We start from the raw sequence: 12,008 nt of genomic DNA on the forward strand, positions 1-12,008 counted from the left end.
GGTCTAGAGTCGTTACACAGAAGTTCCTTGCTTTCCAGTTAGCACAATGTCAATAGGATCGTTGTTAAGCAGCAGGCTGGTAAACACAAGAATGTTTTCATTAAACAACATTAGGATACAAAATTGTTTATATTGACCTTGCTTTCCAATGCCTCAGAAACCCAAGGAGAGATTTTGAGATTCTAGATGAGATAAGGCCCCTTCATTCCATCTTTTTCCTGATATGTCAGTGCAATTGTATGACACATGAGCATTCATTACCCTGGAAATAGTGGTGATCTCACAGCATAAAAAAGTAAAGGGAGATTTGTTTCGCAATTAAGGGCCAAATCCTGCCTTTGCTTATTACACAGGCATGTAACTCCATTGCAGTCAATGGGCTTATACAGAAGTGACTTCAGCTTTTTGTCCCTTAAGGTTACATTAAAGAACTTTACTGTTTCTTAATGTGAAAATTAATATTTTGGGCCCTAGTCCAGCAATGAGCTTGATACAAGGAGACCCCAGGGTCTGCCCAGCATCTCATTGATTCTACTCTGTTGTTCTGGATTTATATTAATGTAACTGCACTAAGGACAGGGCATTACACTGGATTTTGGTCATGGTAACTGAGAGCACAGCACAGTTCTTTCAAAGTTACAGTGGAATTTTATCACTGTTATAATACTATCAGTTTAAATTCCTGCTTCATGCCAGAAGGGTCCAAACTTGCGGACACGCTGACCCTGAAAACACTTAAGCCTGTGCATAACTTTACTTATGTAAGTAGCTCCATTACTTACATGAGCAAAGTTATATATGTTCTAAGGTCTATAAAATCATGACTGGTGTGGAAAAAGTAAATGAAGTGTTATTTACTCCTCATAAAAGAAGAAGTAGGGGATCACCAAATGAAATTAATAGGCAGAAGGTTTAAAATGAACCAAAGGAAGTATTTCTTCACATAATGCTCAGTCAACCTGTGGAACTCCTTGCTGAAGGATGTTGTGAAGGCCAAGACTATAACGGGGTTCAAAAAAGAACTAGATAAGTTCATGGAAGATAGGTCAATTAATGGCTATTAGCCAGGATGGGCAAGGATGGCTGCTTGACAGAAGCTGGGAAATGGGAGACAGAATGGATAACTTGATGATTATCTGTTCTGTTCATTCCCTCTGAAGCACCTGGCATTGGCCACTGTTGGAAGATAGGACACTGAGCTAGATGGATCATTGGTCTGACCCAGTATGGCCATTCTTATTTTCCAATGATCAAGGAGAAGAAACAACCAAGTAGAATAATTGATTCATATATTCCAAGGCCAAAAGGGACCATTGTGACCATCTAGTAAGACCTCCTGCATAACACAGGCCATAGAACTTTCCCAAAATAATTCCTAGATCATATATTGTAGAAAAAATAACCAGTCTTGATTTTAAAATAGCCAGTCATGGAGAATCCACCATGACCTTGGTAAACTGTTCCAGTGATGAATTACTCTCACTGTTAAAAACGTATGCCTTATTTCCAGTGTGAATGTGTCTGTCTTCAACTCCCAGCCATTGGATTGTGTTACATTTTTCTCTGCTAGATTGAAGAGGCCATCTTGAGACAAAAGTTACTATGGGCATTAAGTCATGAATAACAATGCCATGTGCACATAATTGCAACAAATAATAGCTGTTCAGCAGTTCATCGCAAAAAAGCAATCTGCACTTTGCGGTGTTTAAATCTGCCGACGCGGGGCTGTGCAAATGGCCTGCCTCTAAAAGTGACACTAAGCAGTGTTTTGTGAAATGGCACCTTGGATTTCGTATTCACTTTAATGGAGCTATTTATTACACTTTGGAAAAGGTAATTAAAAGTGAAATCATCTGTTTGACATACAGTTTATTGGTCCTTTCTAATTAAAGTCTGTCTAGGAGAGAATTGCTGTAGTAAGCCCAGGTGGAATTCCTGTAAAATCCTACTTCTGAATTGCTTTCTCAGGGCATGGTCAGGCCAGAAGGGAGATGGAACACAGCAAATTATTCTGGTCAAAGGAAGCAGATGAAACAATTTCCTTTGACTTCTTGTTTGTTACCCCCACAGATGTCCCAAATAAATCAGGTAGGCTGCAGCAAAAGCACATGTTAGGTAATCTCCAAGCTGTACTCAGAGTCGACAAACTCATAAATACTTTTTACTGACCTTCTGCACTGCGAAGGAGCTATACAAATGTTTTGAGTTTGCCCTACAGTTCATATTCTTTCAGCCTTATTATCACTCATGCTTTCAGACACACAAAATTCCCAGGCAACTAATTCAGTCCTTTACAGATCACTCTTGTGCTTCGGCTTCCAGGAAAAGGGTGGGGATAGGTGTTTGGTATATGCACTTGGCATGCTGAAGCATGTCCAAGAGTAGGGCATTTTGAATACTGATTTCTTACAGTGCTGGGATTCTGATAAGACTCCCATAGGAGGGAGGCTCACCTGTGCATAGATTTGGTGCTCAAAGCAGTTGCTAAGTTGGAATCCTTCATAGAGAGGAAGGATCATCCAGTGATTAGGACAGTGAAATGAGAAACCTGAGTTCGAGTGATTAGCAACAGAATTCCTGTGTGACCTTGGGCAAGTCACTTAATCACTCTGTCCCTCAGCTAGGCACATCTGTAAAATGGGGACAATAGTACTTCCCTATGGAGTTGTGAGGAAGAAATACATCAAAAGATTGTGAGGCGCTCAGATACTGTGTTAATGGGAACCACAGAAGAAATTTAGGAAGCAAAATCCTGGGTAAACTACAGCCACCTCTGCTTTGTTTTATATCTTATGCAAATCCACTCTGAATGCATTATATGAATTTAAAAAACAGTTGAGGGCATGTCATGCATCAGAGGGTGAAGAAGCTCAGCAGATATGCAGAACCACTGCAGTCAATTAGCGTCTCTGCTCCCAGGGCAACACAGGCATAGGCAGAACTGGAAGCAGGTGTCACTTACACCCACAGAAGAAACCGTGTTTTATTTCTGGGTTGCTGACGCTCATGATTTTAATTGTGAATCTCGCAATATTTGATGACCCCTTGGCTGCACTCTGCAGCCTGCATGGGAATCTCAGCTTTCATTTTAAAAGGACATTTCTAGCCCTCACAGCTGCAGAGAAAACTGAAAATATGGAGAACCTATCTGAAAGGCTGAGAAACCAGAAGGCAAATAGAAAGAAATGAGAATTTCTTCTTCGAGTGCTTGCTCATGTCCATTCCACTACAGGTGAGTGCTCGCCTCCGTGCATGGTTCCTGGAACTTTTTTCCCCTTAGCAGATCCCATAGGGCTAGCTCCAGTGCCCCCTGGAGCCCCGCGCACATGCTGTGGTATATGGGGCGCTGCCGGCCCTACGGTCCCTCAGTTCCTTCTTTCCGCCCATGACGGTTGCTGGAACTAGCCTTGCTCTCAGCAAGTACTATTCCCCTTGTTTGAACTTGTTTGTTATTTTGAGTTAATTTTAGTTAGTTAAGTAGTTGTTAAGTGTTGTTTAGAGTAGTTAGAGATAAGTACCCTGTGGGTACTTCGAGCAGCCAGGCTATGCCCCGGTTGCTGGGATTCAAGCCATGTGCCTCCTGCGGGAAGGCCTTCCCGCTCAGTGACCCCCCACGACCACTGCCTTAAGTTCTTGGGGGAAGCGCACAGAAAAGATAAATGCAAGATCTGCAGGGCTTTTAAACCGAGGACTCAGAAGGACCGGGAGATCTAGTTAAAAGCCCGGCTGATGGAGGCAGTGTTCTGCTCAGCGTCCGAGCTGGCCCATTCCACCTCGGCACCGAGCATGACTTCGGTGCACAGCGCACCGCCGGCACTGGCCTCAACTCGGCACCGTGCAACATTGCTGGCACCGAAGCAGAAGAAGCAGCGCGTGGAGCGCGGACACTCCCCTGTGCCATCGGTACGTGCAGGGTTGAGTATGGAGATGCACCGGTCCCAGCCTGTTGAGTCTTTTCTGGTGCCTGCATCTCCAGTCAGGGAGCCTCTGCCAACTCCTGGGAGTAGGCAAGTGCCCCTGCCAATGCCGTCGACACCGGAGGCTTTTCAGACTTCAAGAGCCTTGTTGACCTTGCCTATGCCACCTCTGCCCCCTCCTCCACCCAGGGAGAAGGGAATAGTGTCACAGGGGAAACTGACGTAGGCAGTCCTCATCATCCTCCAGGTCGGAAGTGTCGAGAGGGCGGTCCCTGGCACGGAAAGTCGCCTGGGACCGAGGACGGCCACGGCACTGCCAGCCCAGTGCCTCGGGGTTTCTCAGGTTTCTTTTGGAGAGTCGATGCCCACACAAAGCATCACAGCCTATGGCATAGTCAGCCCCGGTTTGGCCCCAGGGTCAATGGCCACAACAATGGCCTTATTGGGCCCGTTGGGGTATCCAGATGGGGCCTGGGCCCCAATCCCATATGTCATCGGGGGTGCAGTCCGGCACAGGATAAGTCCCATAGACACCACTCCTCGGACGAGGAGTTGGACCCCATGGAGGTCCCCTCAATGGGTGCAACCCTCTGCCACGAGGGAGCACACCCGCAGGATGCACCTCGGCAGTCCTCTTCCTCCTCACCAGACGAGGCAATCTCCCGGGACCACTCAGCGCCACTGGAGGATTTCAAGGTGCACCAGGAGCTGCTCAAGAGGGTGGCCTCCAACTTGGGGCTGGAGGTGAAGGAGTTAGAAGAGGCTTAAGATAGCCTCTTTAATGTGCTGGCGGCGGCTGCCCCAGTGAGAGTGGCTCTCCCAGTTCACGAAAGGGTCTTTAAGATTGTAAAGGCCCTGTGGCAAACCCCTTCCTCGGTCGCCCCTACTTCAAGGGTGGCCGAGAAAAAATATTATGTCCCGGCTCAAGGGTCTGAGCATTTGTTCACTCACTCCGGCCCAGGAATCCTGGTGGTAGACACGGCTAACCAGCGAGACAGGCAAGGTCAGCCAGGGTCCACTCCCAAAAACAAAGACAATAAGAAGCTGGAGTTGTTTGGGAGAAAGGTTTATTCCACGGCAAGCTTGCAGTTCAGGATTGCCAACCATCAGACCCTCCTGGGTAGATACAATTTCAACCTGTGGGACTCCCTCAGGCAGTTCGCTGAGGCCCTACCCCAGGACCAGGCCGCAGACTTTACCACCATCGTGTAGGAAGGAACCATGGTAGCTAGGCCAGCGCTCCAGACTTCCTGTGACGCTGCTGACTCGGCAGGTAGGGCCATAGTCTCCGCCATCTGCATGAGAAGGTGCTCATGGCTGCAATCCTCAGGTCTGTCCCAGGAGGTGCAGCAGTCTATTCAGGACCTCCCCTTTGATGGGTCAGTCCTATTCTCCAACCAGACCGATGCAAAGTTGCATGGGCTGAAGGACTCCAGGGCAATGCTTTGCTCCCTAGGCCTGTACATGCCCCAGACTACCAGGTGTCACTCACGGCCCCAAGCGCAGCAGCAGCCAAGGGCTCCATCTAGGCCCTTTCAACCCTACAGAAATAGGGATAGGAATAGGGGGTTTAGAAGGAGAAACCGGCCCCCCGGTTCATCCTCAGCCCCCCAGCAGGGGCCCCCCAGGAGGTCAGGCAACCAGAGGAGACAATTTTGATGGTGCGCCCGAGGGTGGCACCCCGACTGCTCTCCTGGATCCGCCCTGCCCCTTCCAAACCAGGTTATGACCCTTCTATCCAGAATGGACAAAGATCACGTTGGACAGTTGGGTCTTTGGGATAGTCTCAAGACGCCCTACAGTTTACACCCACCCCCCCCACAACAACCCTCCCCCTCCGTCCCTCTTCAGGGACCCCTCTCACGAGCAACTCCTTTTGCAGGAGGTGGACACCCTCCTCAACATAGAAGCAGTGGAAATGGTCCCTCAAAGCAGAAGGAGGAAGGGGTTCTATTCGAGGTACTTCCTCATCCCCTAGGCGAAGGGGGGTCTGAGACCCATATTAGCCCTGTGTCATCTAAACAAATATGTCAAATGACTCAGGTTTCAAATGGTCTCCCTAGCCTCCATAATCCCTTTACTGGATCCAGGAGACTGGTATGCTGCCCTAGATCTCAAGGACATATACTTTTATGTGTCTATCCTCCCCAGCCACAGGCGTTTCCTCCGTTTCACGGTGGCTGGTTCCCACTTCCAGTTTACAGCCCTACCCTTTGGCCTATCCTTGGCTCCAAGGGTGTTCATCAAGTGCATGGCGATAGTGGCTGCCCACCTGAGATGAAAGGGTATGCAAATTTCCCGTACGTAGACGATTGGCTGATCAGGGGCAGGTCCAGGTCCCAACTGCAGGAGAGCATGACCCTCACTTGCTCCACATGCAGCAGGCTGGGATTACTCATAAACACGCAGAAGTCCACACTAACCCCAGTGCAACGCGTAGAATTCATTGGGGCCACCCTGGACGCTTCCCAGGCCAGAGCCTTCCTGCCTCAGCCACGTTTTGAGGCGATGGTCTCTATCAACTCCCAGCTGCACCGATGCCTCACGACAACAGCCAGGCACTGCCTACAGCTGTTAGGTCACATAGCAGCCTGCACGTACGTAGTGAGACTAGCTCGCCTGAGGCTCAGACTGCTTCAGCCATGGTTGCCCTCAGTATATGTGCCGAGCAGACATCCATTGGACCGGGTGGTCACAGTTCCCCTGCCCGTCTTAACCTCCCTAAACTGGTGGCGGACACCGAAAGTAGTGATGAAGGGCGTTCTGTTCAGGGAACTGGTTCCGTCAGTCACTCTAATTTCTGATGCTTCGGATGTAGGATGGGGAGCCCACATCAGCGCCAACCTAGGCACTCAGGGGCTCTGGTCGGGGGAGGAGAGGCACCTGCACATCAACATGAAGGAATTGAAGGCCGTTTGCCTAGCGTGCAAGATGTTCCTCCGATTCCTGACAGGCAGAGTGGTGCAGGTACTGACGGACAACACCGCAGCCATATTTTACATAAACAGGCAGGAGGGAGCGTGCTCCTTGGCACTCTGCGAGGATGCTACCCATCTATGGGACTTTGCCGTGAGGCACGATTTCTACTTGACTGCCTCTCACCTCCCGGGAGTGAGGAACGACAAGGCAGATCGCCTTAGCAGGTCGTTTCTACCCCGCCACGACTGGCCATTGCACCAAGAAGTGGTGGCTATGATCTTCCAGAAGTGGGACATTCCCCAACCAGATCTATTTGCTTCGACCTGGAATGTGAAGTGCCCGAGGCTCTGCTCGCTCTGGGGTCGTGAGACTGGGTCAATTTCCAACACGTTCCTCATGGACTGGACAGAGACCCTCATGTACACGTTTCCGCCCATTCCGTTGCTGCCCAAGGCCCTGCTGAAAATAAAGAGGGACAGGGTGGACCTTATACTCATTGCTCTGGCTTGGCTGAGACAGCACTGGTTCAGCATGCTGCTGGACCTTTCGATCATCCCACCCCTGGAGCTTCCGAGGTGGCACGACTTTCTATCCCAGGACCATGGTCACCTGTTACATCCAGTCCTGGACTCCCTGCACCTCATGGCCTGGAGGCTCTGTGGCTGATGGAGGGAGAGAGAGCCTGTTCGGTGTAGGTCCAACGAGTCCTGCTTGGCAGCAGGAAACCTTCTACACAGGTCATGTATTGAGCTAAGTCGAAACAGTTTACCTCTTGGACGGAGTCCCGGGGCATTCCGCCCAGCCTCTCGCCTCTGCAGGCGATCCTGGAGTACCGGCTCCAGCTAAAGCTCCAGGGTCTGGCGCTGGCCTCGCTGAAGGTTCACCTGGCAGCCATTTTGGCCTTCCATCAGCCGCTAGAGGGGAGATCCCTGTTCTCCCATCCCATGTCCGTCAGGTCCTCAAGGGGGTGGAGATCACTGTTCTCCCATCCCATGTTGGTCAGGTTCCTCAAGGGGGTGGAGAGGTTTTATCTGCAGGTCTGTGAGTCTGCAGGTGCCTCCCTGAGATCTCAACCTGGTCCTCTCGAGACTCATGGGGCCCCCCTTTGAACCCATGGCTTCATGCCCTCTGCTCATGCTTTCATGGAAGGTATCCTTCCTGGTGGCCATTACCTTAGCTAGGAGGGTATCTGAGATTAGGGCCTTGACCTCAGAGTCCCCTTATACTGTATTCTATAAGGATAAGGTGCAGTTGAGGCCGCATCCAGCCTTTCTGCCCAAGATGGTTTCCCAATTTCATTGTAATCAAGATACTTTTCTTCCTGTGTTTTTTCCCAAACCACACGGTTTGGAGAAGGAGAGGTTATGGCATTTGCTGGACGTGAGAGAAGCCCTGGCCTTCTAGATTGAGCATACAAAGCTGTTCCGGAAATCGATGCAGCTCTTCGTTGCAGTGGTGGACCAGATGAAAGGGTCACCTGTCTCCACCCAGCACATCTCCTCATGGATTACATCATGCATCAAGTTCTGCTACGAGCAGGTGAGGGTGCTACTTCTGGGAACAATCACAGCGCACTCAACTCAAGCTCAAGCCTCATCTATGGCCTTCCTGGAGAGAGTGCCCCTGCAGGACAGCTGCAGAGCTGCCACCTGGTCATTGGTGCATACCTTCACGTCCCACTACGCCATCACTCAGCAGGCGAGAGAGGACGTGGGATTCGGCAGAGTCATGCTAAGGCAGCTCACTAGTAACTCCTTCCCACCTCCAAAGGTATTGCTTGTTAGTCACCTATAGTGGAATAGACATGAGCAAGCACTCGAAGAAGAAAACAAGGTCACTTACTAGTAATTGATGTTCTTCGAGATGTGGTGCTCATGTCCATTCCACAACCCACCGCCCGTCCCCACTGCCAGAGTTGTCAGAAAGAAGGGACTGAGGGGGCATAGGGCCAGCAGTGCCTCATATGCTGCAGCATGTGCACAGGCCTCCAGGGGGCACTGGAGCCAGCCCTATGGAATCTGCTAAGAGGGAAAAAGTTCCGGTAGCCATGCATGGAGGCGTGCATTCACTTATAGTGGAATGGACTTGAGCAACACATCTCGAAGAACATCAGTTACTGGTAAGTAACCTTGGTTTTTTTTGCTTTAATCTCATGGTTTTTAAGCCAATCTGATGGTTTTCGAGGTGTGATTCATGCTATTTGAGTGCTCACAGTTGGCAATGTGGTTGTTTACTTCTAGCTTAGTGTTAATGAGCTCCCCTCTTTCCCTTAGTATACCTTGCGGGAGGTGAAGTGGCCATCAGCCACCCTATCCATGGGCCCTTTCCTCAAAGACTTTCCCTCAGACCTTTCCATCTCATGGAATTGCCCTGCGGAATCTGTTTACTTTGCACTCTAATCCCATGTTTGAGTGGGACCTGCGCTTGAATGTCCACACTGCATTGTAAACTGGATGTACAGCTGCAGGACCCAAGTCTCTCAATGGTGCTGGCATGTCCCTACGGCACTATGCAGATCTTCTGATGTGGGTCTGTGGCTTGAACTGTGTCCATACTCAAAATGACTGGGTTTGAACCTGAGTCTTAGCATGATTCTGGCTCAGGTTCCCCATATCCCTGGGTGAGTCCTAGGAACTGAGTCCTGAGCACCTGTTGACCTGAGTCAGCCAGATTGGTATGTGGATGGGAAAGGGATTTGGAGTCAAACCTGAGACTGGACCCCGATTTACAAGGCAGTTTAGACATAACCTGAGGCAGTGGTAAGAGTAGACTTCAGAGGGAGGGCTCTCGGGCCATGTCTATACTGACGGCAGCAAATTCGACGCCGCCAAATCAATCTTTCTGGATCGACTGAGCGGTCAGTGTTGACCCGCTCAATCGATCAGGAAGTCAACACTGGTAAACCACCCGCTCAAGCAGCATAGCGCTGCGTCCCTGTCGGCACAGCGCAGTGTAGACAGCGCGCAGGAGGGAAGCAGAGCAGTCAACATGAGTTACGCAAGCTACTCTGCGTAGTTTGCGTAACTCACATCAACTACCGCCGAATCTCCACGTAAGTGTAGACCAGCCGTCAGAGAACCAGCCGAAGAGGCTATAGGGGTAGCTGAAGGGAGCACTATGTATCCAAGTCAGGGTGAGTCTGGGAGAAGCTCTCCCTCTGCTTTCAGCAGATGAGGGACAGCTGAGCTCCCTCCCACTCCCCCTTATTTTAACCCTTGTTATTACACCTCCCCCTGTGCTAGTCAACTCCTCCAGAGCTCCAAAGCCAATTTTTCCACCTCCTATAGATCCAGATGCTGTTGCTCCATGGACACCAGCTCTGGATTTAGACCTCTGGATATTAGGCTATATTCAATGGGCTCTGGGGAGGGATATCTAGTGGGGAAGGAGGGTGTGAACTTTCAGACCTGTCCCTTTGCAGTACATGCGTGCTACAGCCCACACTAATGTCTGGTATTATTTGAAAGTAATAGCAGGCAACGTTAATTATCATCTTCCCGAGAGTGCAGATAGCTTCTTTTTCTTTTTTTTTTAAGGAGACACAGTGCTTACTCATCAGGGCCATGTTTCCAAACTCTGCAACAGCTCTAATCCAGGTCTTCTGACATCTTGCTAAACATCCTGATGTGCCGCAATGCCTGATCTAATCAGAGGGATGAAGATTGTATAACGGTGGGGTGATACATAACTTGAGAGGCACAGGAGAAGCCTGGAGCATTTTAAGACCACACTATAGAAATGCAGCCTGACTTCCATCTCCATGGTGTCACTTATCTACTACTAAACAGTTCTACAGGAGTCACTTACAGTTAAACAGTGCTACCTGTGCCTCAGTTCTAACTGTGGCCCTGGTGTGTGTATCCTTTGGGTTCAATGACCTATAGAGTCCTGAATGGCCTGGGACCAGCCTACTCGAAGGATTGCCTCTCTCCCCACGCCATACTGCCAAAGCTGCAGTCAGCCCAGGCATTCGAGATGAATCCTCTAGTTATAAAAGAGAGGTGGCGGCTGGTCGGATGTTCTCTGAGAGGGCTCCGGGATGCTGGAACTTTCTTTCCCCCCCTGCCTTGATCTGAAATATTTCAAATTTAGCAACCTTAGATGATGAAGGGATGGAAAGGAGTTCTTGGAGGTGACTGGCTGGTTGAGTTCCTGTGTGAATTGATTATTTTAGCATTGCTGAGATGAATTGGACTGTTAATGTCGTGTTATGGCATTTACAGCCTTGGAGAGGCATCCCTTTAGGTATTACTTACCTTGAAATAAATAAATTCCATGCTAGAGTCTGAGATTTCCAGGAAGTAAGCAATATCTACCCAAAGCATGACTAGCTCAGGAGTGAGCCTGAGAGCAGCTTTCAGCTCTATACAAGGCGGCTGTAGAATTAGTGAAGCGCACGGTAAGCTTGAAAGCAGGACAAGTTTCCAGTGCAGCACATCGATGTCAGCGGTTTCCACTGAGCTAGAAGTACAGGTGACTAAACCTCCTTCCCCCTGCCCTCCACTAGACGTGTACGGGTTTGCCCGGACACTCTTATTCCACACTAAAAGTACCTTTGTGCAGTGTAGCTTAGTTTACTTTAAAGTTAATTAACCTAAACCACCCAAGGCACTCTCAATATGGAATAAGAGTGTCCACGTGGGCATTTGGTCCAGAATAGCGGTTTCACTTTAAATTCACACCCTCGCTTATTTCACAGTAACTTCCCCGGGTAGATAAGCTCTAAGTCATAGAAAAATTATGGCACTTGGGGAGAGATTGTGCCTCGAGAAGAACTCAGCATCTTCCTTCTCCTTTTTTGTCCAGGATTCAGTAATCTAGAGGCATTAAATATAAAGCAAGAGTCACTACTGGCTGAGTTAAAAGGTCCAGCTCCATTAACCAAGCCTGTAGCAGGTTCATACACCTCTTTATATGGTCCAGCCACTCTAGAGGGGAGGAGAGCACCGTGTGGGTAACACACAAGAAGATGCATTCCGCTCTTTGATCTGATCACTTAGAGATAATAACACAATCAATTATAGTAGTGTTGTAGCCTTTCACCACACCTTTCATCTGTTTTTTCTTTTAAAATGTGTTATTTCAGGACAAAAGTCTTTCCATGTCTTCCCAATGTGTATAAACAGTTGGTGTAAATCAGTCTAGCCAGTAGAGTTATACTGTTTACACCAA

Source organism: Emydura macquarii, unplaced genomic scaffold (assembly GCF_026122565.2).
Source record: "Emydura macquarii macquarii isolate MOO-44397 ecotype Brisbane River unplaced genomic scaffold, CSIRO-AGI_Emac_v2 contig_1253, whole genome shotgun sequence".
Classification (NCBI taxonomy): domain Eukaryota; kingdom Metazoa; phylum Chordata; order Testudines; family Chelidae; genus Emydura; species Emydura macquarii.